Source organism: Dioscorea cayenensis, unplaced genomic scaffold, assembly GCF_009730915.1.
Source record: "Dioscorea cayenensis subsp. rotundata cultivar TDr96_F1 unplaced genomic scaffold, TDr96_F1_v2_PseudoChromosome.rev07_lg8_w22 25.fasta BLBR01000624.1, whole genome shotgun sequence".
Lineage (NCBI taxonomy): Eukaryota > Viridiplantae > Streptophyta > Magnoliopsida > Dioscoreales > Dioscoreaceae > Dioscorea > Dioscorea cayenensis.
Window position 1 is genome coordinate 1 of NW_024087015.1, and position 14,144 is coordinate 14,144.

Consider the following 14,144-nt stretch of genomic DNA (forward strand, 5'->3'; position numbering starts at 1 on the left):
GAACTTTATAGTTATGTATAATAGGGATCATAAAAACGTTAACAAAGATAAAAGAAAAAGTGTCAAAAGAAACTCTTTTTACCCCAACTGGGGTTTACAACATCCCAACTCCATGAAATACAAAATCTGGGGTTTCAAACGCTATAAAATAAGTTGAACATAAAACAGCTTTTAAAATAAAATATAAAGATTAAAATAGTTCCACATCATACAACTATAATATGAGTTTTGAATAAATAGACATAATACTCTTGCGAAATCAAATTTGTGGGAACTACCCTTCTAAGAGCGACAATTGGGCTTCGCCTCCTCACCACAAATTCAAGATGTCACTATAAAAGAAACACCCGCGAGGGATAATTCTCAAAACTTCGATCGCGTCAAAAGCTTTCGACTCATTAGATACCCAACTCATGCACTTTCGACCAAGTAGTGGTGCTAGAGATATCTCTAAAGCACTTAGCTGATGGCTGAGGCTCGAGCTCGAAGCCATCAAGGCTGCTCATGTCCTTGACATTAACCCATCGGGTTCACCGTATAGTAAGATGACCGTCAATCAGTCCACGTGCCCCCTCCACGAGATTGGTCGAAAAGGATCCCGATGGTCTTTCAGAGTCACCTCAAAGGCTGACCACTAGAAATGCCCTCTCTTGTAGTAGGGGTAACACCATCTAAGCCAAGTATTACAAGTATGTCTCCACACGGAGTCCACTAGTCGGAAGAAAGAAAACTCAATAACCAAGAATTAGTATCGTCAGAGGAAAATGATAAACCTTACATAGCTTTTATATTCAAAGTTTTTCACACAAATCAGCTCACGACTTACCAAATCAAAGCGTCAATCCAAAATCCTTTCCTTCCAACAATAATGCTTTTCAAGCACTCAGAAGTATGAACCATACACATAAATAGCTCATTTCAAGTCAATCAAAATCTTGATTCCAAGTATTAAAACCAATAGAAATATTACTCAAGCGCATTATAATATATATATATCAGTATTCTTTCTAATGGAAATTATGTTTACAACATTCCTATTCACAACTTTCGAGTGATTTCAACTTCCGCTTTGAATGTCCAATCCTCTAATAGTTCTTTGTCTCACGAGCACAGCTTCAGCTCCTTGCCAAAGCACAGCAAACACCAACAAGAATTGGCAAAATAAATCAAGCAGTGATGATACCTAAGTTTCTCTAACAATCAACGCTCATCGATCCTAAAGGTTTGCTCCAAAACTGGGTTTTCGGTTATCGAAAGAAGAATTTCCTAAAGGGTTTGAGCTTCATTCTAAACTAAGGAAGGGAAGGAAACAACTAAAATTCACCAATTCTCTCTCTGTAACTAGAGCTGCTAACGTAAAACCAACCCCTAAGCATGATGGTTTCTCCCGATTTTGCATTACATCCAATAAAAGAATTTCATTCTGACATCAATCGCAAAAAGAAGTCACAACATCAAGCGAAAGCTTCGATTTAAGCCTAAAATCACCACACAATGCTCCTAATACAAGGTTTTCACAAAATTAAAAAGCGCATGAAATACTGAGGTAAAATGCAAAATAAAACTTGGATTAAAACTCTTAGGGTACTTACTAGCATGGGAGAAAGAGAGTTGCCTGGTTTGGTTGGCCAGAGAGAGTAGTAGGATAAAATTTCTAAGAAAGAAGGAGCCAGAGTCGGTTGAATATGAGCTAAAGCAGAGAGAAGAGAGGAAAAGAAGAAAGCAAATATTGTGGCAAAACTCGCTGCTTTGCCTAGTATCGAGGCTGCTACTATAGTCTTTGAGGCTAGCTACATTATAAGCTGGTTGCCTTAACAATAGTAGATTCGTGATAGTAGCTTTCCGACTTTAAAATAACAAAATTCTTAAATTATAATTTTAAAGAAAGTTAGGGTGGGATTATTTCTGACTGGCTATGTCTCTTTACAAATCTAACTTGCATCCCCATATTAACAATCCACTTTGTACACAGTTCAGCCCTCATGTTTAATATCAAAATTTATTAATATAACTAATATTCAAGCTAATACCGGTCAGATATATGCATTTAATACAAAGACAGCGCTTTTAATACAAAATATAGGTTGTGAGTCCTAATACCTAACAATTCAAAGATAACACGCTAATATCTTTAACTTACCCATTAGATAAAATCAAATCCACTAATTATCTCATTTCCCACAATCAACATCAGAGTCGACAAAGCTAAACTAACTCCTTAAATACACACACCTCCCTTCACTGCTCTTCACTCAAACACTTAATATCTTCTTTATCTAACTCCTCCATTAGGTGAGTTAATTTACTCTTGGTTTGCAATGGCATCAGACTTGAGTTGTGTCTTTCGATTTGCAAGGATGCTGCGTGACTTCACGTGCCGGACGTCGCCGGAGTTTCGTGGCAGAGTCACAGGGGTTCATCAAAGCCCCCGGAGAGCTCCGGCCACGGCGGCTGTTGCCATCACTAAGCATGGAGGAAACTCTGCTTTCGTGGCAGGGGTAATAAATACATACTAACACGGTAACTGTTTGTTTTATTTTTAATCTTACAAATATCTTCTACTTTTTAAGCAGCATTAGTGTAATTGATTTTATGATATCTTTGATTTAATTTTTAATCATATATATATATGAGATCTTGATTTCAGTTTGGTGATGATGAGTTTTGGACACATGCTCGTTGACATACTGAAGGAAAACTCAGTGAACGTGGAGGGAGAGTATTGTTTGATGAGCGTGCAAGAACAGCTGCTTGCGTTTGTGACGCTGCGCAGTGATGGTGAACGTGAGTTCATGTTTTACAAGAAACAAGTGCTGATATGCTGTTGACTGAGGCTGAGCTTAACATGAGCCTGATCAAAGGAATGCCAAGATCTTCCATTATGGTTCTATCAGTTTGATCACAGAGCCGTGCCGATCAGCTCACATAGCGGCGATGAAGGCCGCCAGGGATGCCGGAGCTCTTCTCTCTTATGATCAAATGTCAGGCTTCCCTTTGTGGCCTTCTGAACAGGCTGCCGTAAAGGCATCACTGAGTGTTGGAAACATGCTGATTTCATTAAAGTAAGTATATATATATATATATTTTGTATCATGATCAATATATAGATAGATAGACATCACTTTTGTTTGATATATTTATATTAACGGTACTGTCGTTTTAAAATTGATCAGGTGAGTGATGATGAGGTTGCTTTCTTAACACAAGGAGATCCTTACAATGAGATGTGGTTCTTTTCACTCCTGGTATGAAGGTCTTAAGCTGCTTCCTTGTTACTGATGGAGAGAAGGGTTGCCAGATACTACACTAAGGTTCATGAATTAATAATCAACTTAATTAATTATCATTTGGATATCTCATATATATTAATATATACATAATATAGAAGGTAATTATTCAAATAAATTGATTTGTTTTGGATTATTTCAGGATTTCAAAGGCAAGGTTGGAGGGTATTCGAGTGAAGACAGTGGATACAAGCTGAGAAAGCTGGTGATGCATTTGTTGGAGCTTTCTTGTTCGCTGTTGCTTCTGTTGTCGAGGGATCTCTCTTCGAGGTATTAATTTTTAGTACAATTTTCATATCATAATTTTTATATTTTAAAAAGCACAAAACAAAACATAAACATAATGCAATTAATTGATGCAGGAATGAGGAGGCAGTTGAGAAAAGGTACTTAAGTTTGCAAATGCATGCGGAGACCATTACTACAACAAAAGAAAGGAGCTATCCTGCACTCCCAACCGACTCCCATGGCTGTGGAACTCATCTCTACTTCAAAACTAGACCAACAGACATTATTATGTTGGACAATTAGTTCTACTTGCTTTTTGTTTCCCTTCTTAATCTACTAGAACATTTGTATGTAGATTTTTCCCTTAATTTCTAGTGTCTATCTATTGCATACTTCAGACTTTTGTTAAATATGAAAATAAATTGAATTAACAAAAATTTCATATTCATTATGGCAACCTGAGAAAATTTTACAGTGATTAGATGATTATTTATATATATTAATATATATATTATATCATGTTTTCATATAGCACCTACGTACAAACAAATTTGTGAATGTTATTGAGTTTTAATTATGATAATTCTTTCTTTAATTAACTTAAGATATAGAACTCTGGTTTTAAAGATACTAAGAAATAAATTAAAATGTTTGGCATACAATGAAAAAATAGCTCTCTTGTAAATGAAATACTTAACAATCCAATCAAAGAACAATTTCACAAATTATTTTACAAAACATTAGCTCTCCAAAAATTTTAATTTTTCAAGTCCAAGACAAATTCACGACTCACCTGTCACAGGGATGAAACTGAGAGTTTTATCAATCTACGATCCTACTTGTTAGTGGATAATTTTTATTTATTTAACTTAAAACTATTTTTGTTTTTAAAAAGTTAATTTATCGAGAGTCAAAACTTTACTATTGGTCCAAAAGACCTTTGATTTTTCAAATCTTTTGAAGTCCCTCTTTTTCCTAAAAATTACTTTTTAAACCCCTACGGCTGAGATAACCTTGATTAAACTATTTTACATCACTTCCAATTTTAGTTTGCTCTTTGGTTTTGGTGACTTGGATTTATTATTTTTGGATCACCTTTAGTTTTAGCTTTTGATCTTTAGTTTTGTACATCCGCTTTATCAAACAAAATTCGAACTTCCAAAGAAAACGAAAGTGATGAAATGGAACTACTTATAAAAGGAGAGATTACAGATAATAATATTTTGTCAAAAAACTTATTGAAGTAAACAAAAAAATTTCAAGCACTAATAAATAACTTTCCCTTCTCAAAATATTGTATAATGCTAGTGTTAATAGATGGCCGTTCTATTGGCAAACCATAATTTCATTGTCACATTAGAAACTCAACTCATTAATAAATAAAAATGTTTGTATAGACTTTGAATAAAAAATAATTAATAAAAATATCAATTTAAAAAGAAAAAAGAATCAAATAAAAAGATATAGGAGGGCCAAAATGAATAAATAAATAAATAAATGTCATGCCACCAATTGTGACATGGGAAAATATCAAGGAAAAAGAGAATATATTATTTTTATATAAAAGTAAAAATTTGAAATCCAAAATTCAAAATTAAAAAAATGTTTAAAATTTAAAAAAAATTGAATTGAAATTTAAAAAAAAAACTCCCAAGGAGGAGTTTCGATATTGTGGAAGATTAAAAAGATAGGAAAAAGAAGAAGAAGCGGAAAAAGAAAGAACAGAGTGCTTTGAGGAGAGAGAAAAAGAAGAGGGTTCGAGAGAGGTGAAAGGAAAAAGTTAGGAACATGGAGAGAGTTTTTGGGAAAAGAGAGGAAAAGAGAACTAAGAAGGAGATTGAAGAGGGAGAGCGAGAGAGGGAGGAGATGGCAAGAAAGACAGAGAAGATCAAGAGAGAGAGAGGTGGTTGATAAAGCACGCGGTGGAGGAGACGAGGAAGCAACTAATCGGTCTTGAGTATTATGAAAGAGGTGCAATTTTCTGTATGCAATATAGCAAGATATTGTTTATTGCATGGTTTTATAAAACTTGATGTATGGATGATCATCATGGGTTATGAGTGCAACCTTGCAGGTGGGTCCCGTTCTTTCTATCCATGCCATGTCATGCATTGCTTCATGAAACATTGTTAGTATGAATGTATGAAAGATCCTTGCCCATGTTTCATATAGCCATCATCCGAATGTGAAATGAGCCATGAATCTTGTGGGACCCATTTCTTTCTTTTACATTCAATTAATGCCATTATTCGATCCCTCATTAGCATGCATACTATGCCATGCCATGTTTTGCTCTCTGATTCGTTTGCAATACAATTGTGCTTTGTACAGTGTCTGCACATTTTATTTCTCTTTCCTATGTGCATACAGATGCCTTTATCCTTTCTCTCTTTGCTTGATTTGCATTCGCAAAACCTAAATCTAAACTTTCTACACAACTCTTTCATGTATGGGATTTAAGCAAAATGATAGGGTATAATGATAACGATCGAGTCTATTTTCTTTTTCCCCAATCAGTGGTCATTTACATAGCCTATAGGTTTACCCTAGGATCTTCGAGCCTCATGTACGACAATCATAGATTTATTGGCAGAATATGCGATTGAAAGTTTAGAAAAAAAAAAAGAAGAAGGAAAGAATATATATATATAGTTCGAGGGCTGAAGTGAAAAAAAACGTAGAAAAATCCGGGTTCATCTGCAAAAAGTTATCAAAGATGGATTTGTTTGTAAAGGGAGACATATGAAAAAGTGAAGTTTTAAAGGATCTGATTGAATAAATCTTGAACTTTCTTAAACAAAGAAAATCGAGGTTGATGTGAAAAATGACATGGGATGCTATAATATGAAATCGGGAGAAAATAATAACTTGATGCGTGGGGGTATTTTTACGTCAATTTCCCACAGGACCTCCCTCTTGAAAAATTTTATGAGTATTTCCTTGAAGCTACCTTGAGGTCTTTGCAACTCTTAGGGTTAGAGAGAAAATTCTATAAAATTTCTCCAAAATCCACCTTGAGGTCTTGATACTCTCGGGGGTAGAGTGAAAATTTTATAAAGTTTTTCAAAAACTCACCTTGAAGTCTTGACACTCTTGGGGGTAGATAGAAAATTTTATTAAGGGGGCATTTGGTTGGATGTAATTCTAAATGTAGTGGATTTCTAATTACAATGTAATTAGAAATACTTGGTTTTTAAAATATAGTGTAGTCAAATCTTGTGTTTGGTTAGATGTAACTGAAATTACTGTATTATAAAATTTTATGTTTGTTTGAAAGGATTTGTAAATCTATAATTGGAAAATGCATGTGTATATGTGTGTATATATGTATATATGTATATGAGTATATGTATGTATAAATATACATATATATGTATGTATATGTGTATATATATCTGTATAAATACATGTATATGTGTGTATATATATGTATATACATATATGTATATAAATATATATCTGTATAAGTACATGTATATACATATACGTATATAAGTATATATATAGCTGTATAAGTATATGTATATACATATACATATATGTATGTGCATATATACATATACATATATGGGTATATATATGTATATGTGTAAAAATATGTAGTGCATATATATATGTATGTGTATATATACGTATATGAATATATATGTATGTATGTATATATCTGTATAAGTAAATGTATATATACATATATGTATATGAGTATGTATATGTATATGTGTAAAAGTACATGTATATGTTTATATAAATATATAAATGTATATGTATGTGTATGTGCATGTGTATGTATGCATGTATGTATATATATACATTGGTTTTCAGGGAATGGTTTAACGCCCAATTTGGGTGTAAAACCAAGTACACCAAAAAAAGCTATTGTGATGTAATCCCAATTACATCAGGATTTGCAAATACATTCAAACAAACAATTAATTTCAGAAAGTAAAGTATTTGGTTTTACATGTAAAACTAAATACACCCAAACAAACACACCCTAAGTTTTTTCCAAAACCCACATTGAGGTCTTGACACTCTTGGGGGTAGAGAGAAAATTCTATAAAATTTCTCTAAAACTCACTTTGAGGTCTTGATACTCTTGGGGGAAAAAGAAAATTTTATAAAGTTTTCTCCAAAACTCACCTTGAGGTCTTGACACTCTTGGGGGTAGAGAGAAAATTCTATAAATTAAATTTCTCCAAAACCCACCTTGAGATCTTGACACTTATGGGGGTAGAGAGAAAATTTTATAAAATTTCTCCAAAACCCACCTTGTGGTCTTGACTCCCTTGGGAGAGAGACAAAATTTTATAAAATTTCTCAAAAACCCACCTTGGGTCTTGACACTATTGGTATTAGAAAGAAAATTTTATAAAAATTTTTTTTTCAAGACCCACCTTGAGATCTTGACACTATTGGGGGTAGAGACAAAAATCTTATAAAAGTCTCCAAAACCCACCTCGAGGTCTCGACACTCTTGGGGGTAGAGACAAAATTTATAAAATTCTTTGAAACTCACTCTGAGGGTCTTTTCGACACTCATCGAGTAAAAGAAAAAATTATAAAAATCTCTCTTTGAATTCACTTTTGAGATCGATTAACTACTCATAAGAGGATGAGAAGAGTAAATAAAATTTTTTATAAAAAATCTCTCCACTCACTTTGAGGTCTTTTGACACTTAGGGGCTGTTTGTTTGCCAGCCTTGGAATAATATTCATTCCTAAATCCATGCACACCCTTGTTTGGGTGTGCATCAATGGGATTGGTATAGGCATGGAATTGTAATGACATTGTACGGATCAAGGATTCAGATGCCTTAAGAAAATGGGAGAATTGAGCAATCCTTGGACTTGAAATGACTATATCGCCTCTTTAAAAACCATATCATTTCATTTTGACCAAAAATTACAGGATCTCGACCAAAGAAAGCAAAAGAAGAATGGTGAACTCCATCATCAACTCCGGCAAGATCTCATTCCGGCAGGATCTCCAAGCAATCACAGGTATCATGGATCTCCAAGCATTCTGGTAAGTTCTCTAAGAACATAGAAAAGAGAGTACCGTGGAGAGAAGAATTACAGGTTGGGAAATATATATGAATCTGTTGATTCTTCATAAATTCTCCTCAGTATGTGTAAATCTATTTTAGTAGTGATGTTGGGTTTGAATGTTAGTTTGAATGTTGTGTATTTTCTCCATCCCATAGGTTAGCTGTTAACCTAAATTTTGGAGATACCCTTTTCATATTTGAAAAGACCAAGATTTGTTTGCTTTGAAGCATCATCTGTAGAGGTTGTTGTTAAGGTTATTTCCAAAGCCAAGGTTTGCACTTTCATCCAAATCTATCATTTGTTATGAATTGATGCTACCTATTGCAAAAAGATCTAATTTTGTTTGCTTGATTTGATTAATGCATGCATAAAATTCACAAAGGTTCATACTTGTAGAAACTATTGAGTTCTTTTTTATCTGTTAATGGTTTAAGCTTCTTTGTTGTGACAAATGATTTCAGATTTCATATAGTATGTTCTTATTTGCACGCTCTTCTATGCTTTGATCTAGAGTTTTATTTGTGCCCCCCATGTTTTGTGGAATAATTAAAATGGCGCAAGCTGGTGGTATTGTTCTATTTGTGCCATTGTACACCACTTTTCCTTTCGGTGGTGGTTATGTATCCACTTTGGTTGGTTGGTTCTTGTTATTGATTGTGTGTGTTGACAGTAGATGCAGAAGTTATAGTTGTGATTTACCTTTGGTTTCATTGGCATAGTGTACTAGCGATTAAGGGTGATGCAGCAATTTAATAACCTTTTTGTCTGGATGTCCTGTTAACTATAAAAAAGGATGATGTAATGGGTTATGTAGTCATTGCTATGAAGTTTCTATATTGGAAAATATTTGTCTTAACCATATTTATTATAACCAATCTAGTTGTTTAGCATGACTATCATTTATGTGTTGCATGCTATCATAATGTGTATATGTGAGATCTATGATACCTTTATTTTTTTTTCTGAAAACTAAATCTTTTGCATTTATTATAACATTATTTATTAAGTTGTTTGCATTTTTCAAATTGAGGTAAGGAGTTATTTTCCCTCAATAAATGTTGTGTTAATAGCTCATGAAGCCTTCCTGCAATTGTATTTAGTTATTTTAAAAAAAAATATTAACTCAATGAAATAATGTACATATAATTGTCATTTTTTTAGAGATGAGGAAGATCAAAGAACTACAACAATATTGCATAATGATTATATGCTACATTTATATATTGAGCGTCATGATCACAACATGTGCAACAAGGCAACACAACCATAGAAATAGAATGATTGAACGTGATATTGCATCAACATCAACTAGGCGCCGCAAACAACACGAATATCTTCATCGAGTGGTTTATGAAAGTGAAATTCAGTGTATTGATAAATTATGTATGGACCGCCGTTGTTTTCATAACTTGTGCCAATTGCTAACTACCACTAGGGGCCTACGAGGCACAATAAATGTTCGGGTTGAGGAAATGACCGCGATGTTCTTAAACATTATAGGACACCATGTTAAGAATAGGATAATTAAATTTGATTTTGTCCGATCCGGAGAGACAGTTAGTCGATGACAAGATCCCCTTGCTTATATCCCGCAAGTGCACGGGTTTGTCGAAGTAATAATCCCGGATGAGCGGGGTCGAATCCACAGGGAGTAGGGAGTACAGACACTTAATTCGATTATTAGCTATGTGGAGTATCAACAATGATAAGTGTGGTAATGATTCAATTCTCAGAAATTAAAAGCAACAAGTAAGAGAGCAAAAGTAAGGAGGAGACAAGGCAATCGATAAAGATGGGGTACTCGGATGATGCTTCACCTAGGATAATCGCTTCAAGTGCAAGAACTCTCTATTATGCTTCCTAATCAATGCAATGGTGAGTCGTGGAAATCCTTACATACATAGTCCCAAATCTAAGGTCAACTATGCCTAACTCTACACACATGTCTCGGGAGGAGAAATCGACAATCTCAACACCTCGCACTCGTGATAGAGTTGCAATGAGCTTTTAGGGATTCCAAGTGATAAATCTCTTCCTAGATTTAGATCTAACCCTTTGGTCCAGGCGGAAGGTCCCTAGCCACAATTAAGCCCTAGATACTAAGATCACCTCAATGCTTCACTCAATTGCACGCGCAACTAGGCCCCAGCGGAGGTTCATCCCTTAGACCATTCACTCTATTATAGCCACAAAGAACTAGAGGAACGGAGGTAGAATCTATCACGTCGGAGGGGAAAGAGGACGCTCCTGTACCTCTCGACTCACCCTCTCAACCCTCTCCAACCTAGCTTTGTCTAACGCTCGTGGTGTGTCACTCACTCACAAGGTTACCAACAAGAACTCTCAACTCTAGTGTCACTCTAGGGGAAATGTTCAAACAATCAAGCATTCAAGGTTGGAACTCACAATAAACATCAATTTATTGAAAGCATAATAAAGAAGTTCAAAGAAGCGAATACATCCTAGGGTTCACAATCACCCAAGTACCCACTAGGGTTTAGCTCTCCATGGAGCTAAGTACAATCAAAGAAATAGAATGTAAAAGCAATGAATCCATAAAGAAACCCCTCGATGGTCGTGTCGATGGTCTTGTGGAAAGTCCTCTACTCGTCGCTCAAGGATTCCTTTCGTCCTGAGTATAGGATACGCCTCGATCGAAGCTCCCCTACCAACCTTCTTCCTAATGGAATCACGATGTCGGAGCCATAGAACCTCTCCAAAAACCTTGGCCAATACCCCTCGAAAACCCCTAGCCAAAGTCCTCTCGCAAGTTGGGAAAAGATGGAGAAAAGAATACAAAAATCGAGATGAATCGGCTTTAAATAAGGTCGAATTCGGCAACTCCACGGGCGTGGGACGTATACACGCGTCGCAGTGATTTCCACACGGCGTGGATAATTTCCACGCCCGTGTGGATTCTCTCGTTTCTCCGATTTCTCGTACGGGTGAACACTCGCCGCCATCGCTGATTGCTCGCGATTGTTACTAGCCTTCGACTCGAATAACTTCCCCAATTTCATACTTTCATCGGGGTAACGCAAACGGGCACACGTTCACGTCTTGAATCACTTGCTTCTTCAATAATATACATATTGGTGGGGTTCTTGTTCTTATATGCATAGGTCGGAATGCTCGAGTGTGACCCGCCTTTGTGCCCTCCAAATGGATGTGCTCACTCGAATGCGAGGAGGTTGGCACACACTCTAGCATCTCATACCTGACCTATGTCTTCGCGTTTGAACCTTAGCAAGATTTCCTCCAAAATAGGTGCATTATGATCCACATTGGCCTATTTCCTTCATACTCGGCCTCACAACCCTATCTGCATAAAAGTAACATAAAAACACACATATTAGTGTAAAAACCTGAGAAAAGTAATACTCAACATAAGGAATGAACGCTTCGCATTCATATCGCACAAGCACTTATCAGTCGACATTTCCATGCTGTTTTGAAGTCGGTTATTCTTTGCCATGGTGTTCTATTGAAAAAGCCTGAGCCAGTACCTGAAAATTCAACTGACTTTAGATGGAAATGGTTTAAGGTAATAGCTTATTTGTATTTTTTTGTTTATCCTAACTTGTATTTTATATGTAACATTTTTTTTTAAATCAACATAGAATTGTCTTTGAGCTTTAGATGGAACACACATTCGTGTAAACATGCCTAAAGCTGATCGACCTAGATTCAAATCGAGAAAATCTGAAATAACCACCAATGTACTCGGTGTATATAGCCAAGACATGCAATTTACATATGTCTTGTCTGGCTGGGAAGGATCAGCTCATCACGGCCGAGTTCTTACAGATGCAGTAACGAAGGCCAATGGTTTAAGGGTTCCAAATGGTAAATAAAATTTTTAATTGTTTTTAAAGTTTTAATAGTAAAATGGTCTACAAACCCATTAGCTAACAAAAAATTTCTCCTTCCATAAGGTTTCTATTACTTAGTGGATGCAAGATACTTAAATTGCCTTGGTTTTCTTGTGCCATTTCGAGGACAACGGTATCACTTAAGTTCATGGGCTGATGGACATCAACCAATTACACCTCAAGAAACATGCTAGTGCAAGACATGTGATAGAGAGGACATTTGGTCTATTAAAATGTCGTTGGAAAATTCTATCAAGCCCAAGTTTCTATAGGATGACAACGCAACGACGTATCATTAATGCATGTTGCTTGTTACATAACTATATTAGAAGGGAGATGACAGAAGACCCTACAGAAGATGAAGTGGACAATCTAATCTTAGATGAAAATACGCAAGATGATTTTGAGAACATTACAGCTGTTGATCCAATGGATGAGTGGACACAATTTAGGTTTAACATGGCTGTGGAAATGTTTAATGAGTGGCAGTTGAGTTGATTTTATTATTTACTATTGATGTACTATGTCTGAATGCTTCTACATACTATTATTTGCTATTGATGCTTGTCTTTTGTAATCTTGTGTTTCAGTTTTGATATTGGAAACATTTATTAAGAATTATATTTTAATGTTCTTGACTATAGCTGAATTTTATTTTATTTTTGCAAAATGCATTATATGTTCACTTGACATTTATTTTTATTGCTTTCATTGCTTTTATCTAGTATGGATTCAAGTTCACAATCAAGGGGTAGGGGTCAAAATAAACACTATTGGATTGTAGAGGAAGATAAGGCTCTTATTGATGCCTTCGTTGAGTTATCTACAAATCCAGTGTGGATGGCAGAAAATGGATTTAGAAATGGGTATCTTACTCATTTAGGAAGAATGGTGAAAGAAAAAAAATCCCGCATATGACACTAAAGGCCCAACCCAATTTTGAGTCTTGTGTGAAATTGTTTAAAAGCAAAACTATGGCTATTGCCGATATATTACAGAAAAGTGGATTTGTTTGGAATTATGAGAGATGTACCATTGAATGTGAAAGAAGTGCATACGACGAGTATGTTAAGGTATAAAGTCTTTTATTTGGCAATTGTATAGATTTATTTAATTGTTATATATGTTACTAACTTTGTTTAATTGCCAATGCAATATAGATCCATAAAGAAGTAGCTGGCCTATATGGAAAAGCTTTTCCTTTCTTCAATGACCTTGCTCCAGTATTTGCAAAAGATAGAGCACATGGCACCTCAAGAGGGATATTGACGATGATGCAGAGCAGTATCTCCATAAGAATATTACAATGACTGATGATGCAGGATTTTTCCAAATGCCAAGTGATGAGTATTTTATTCCCACTCAGGAACCTATTCTTGCTCCATCACCTATGGGGTCTAAGACTAGTACCTCAAGATCGCGTCGAAAGAGGAAAAATCTTCCTGCAAACCCATAACTTGATAAAATATCTGAAAATCTAAACAATTTTGTGGAGATAATTGGTCCAGGATTTAAGGCAATTGTTGAAACCGCTACACATGAAGTAAATCGTGAAGCAGCTCGTGAAGGAGCCATTGAAGCTGCTCGGGCAGAAGTTGCAGAAAGGAGAAGATTACTGAATCAAGTAATTTTTGAGATTGATGGGCTTTCTGTTGATGAGGCGTTGTTCCTCTTACATGTTTTGGCTAAAGATAATGTTAGTGCAACC

At 35.3% G+C, this 14,144-nt stretch overlaps 1 pseudogene; it reads left to right on the forward strand.

Annotated features, from left to right (window-relative positions):
* Positions 1–2,318: 2,318 nt before the first annotated feature.
* LOC120254777 lies at positions 2,319–13,746 on the forward strand (annotated as a pseudogene).
* Positions 13,747–14,144: the final 398 nt, after the last annotated feature.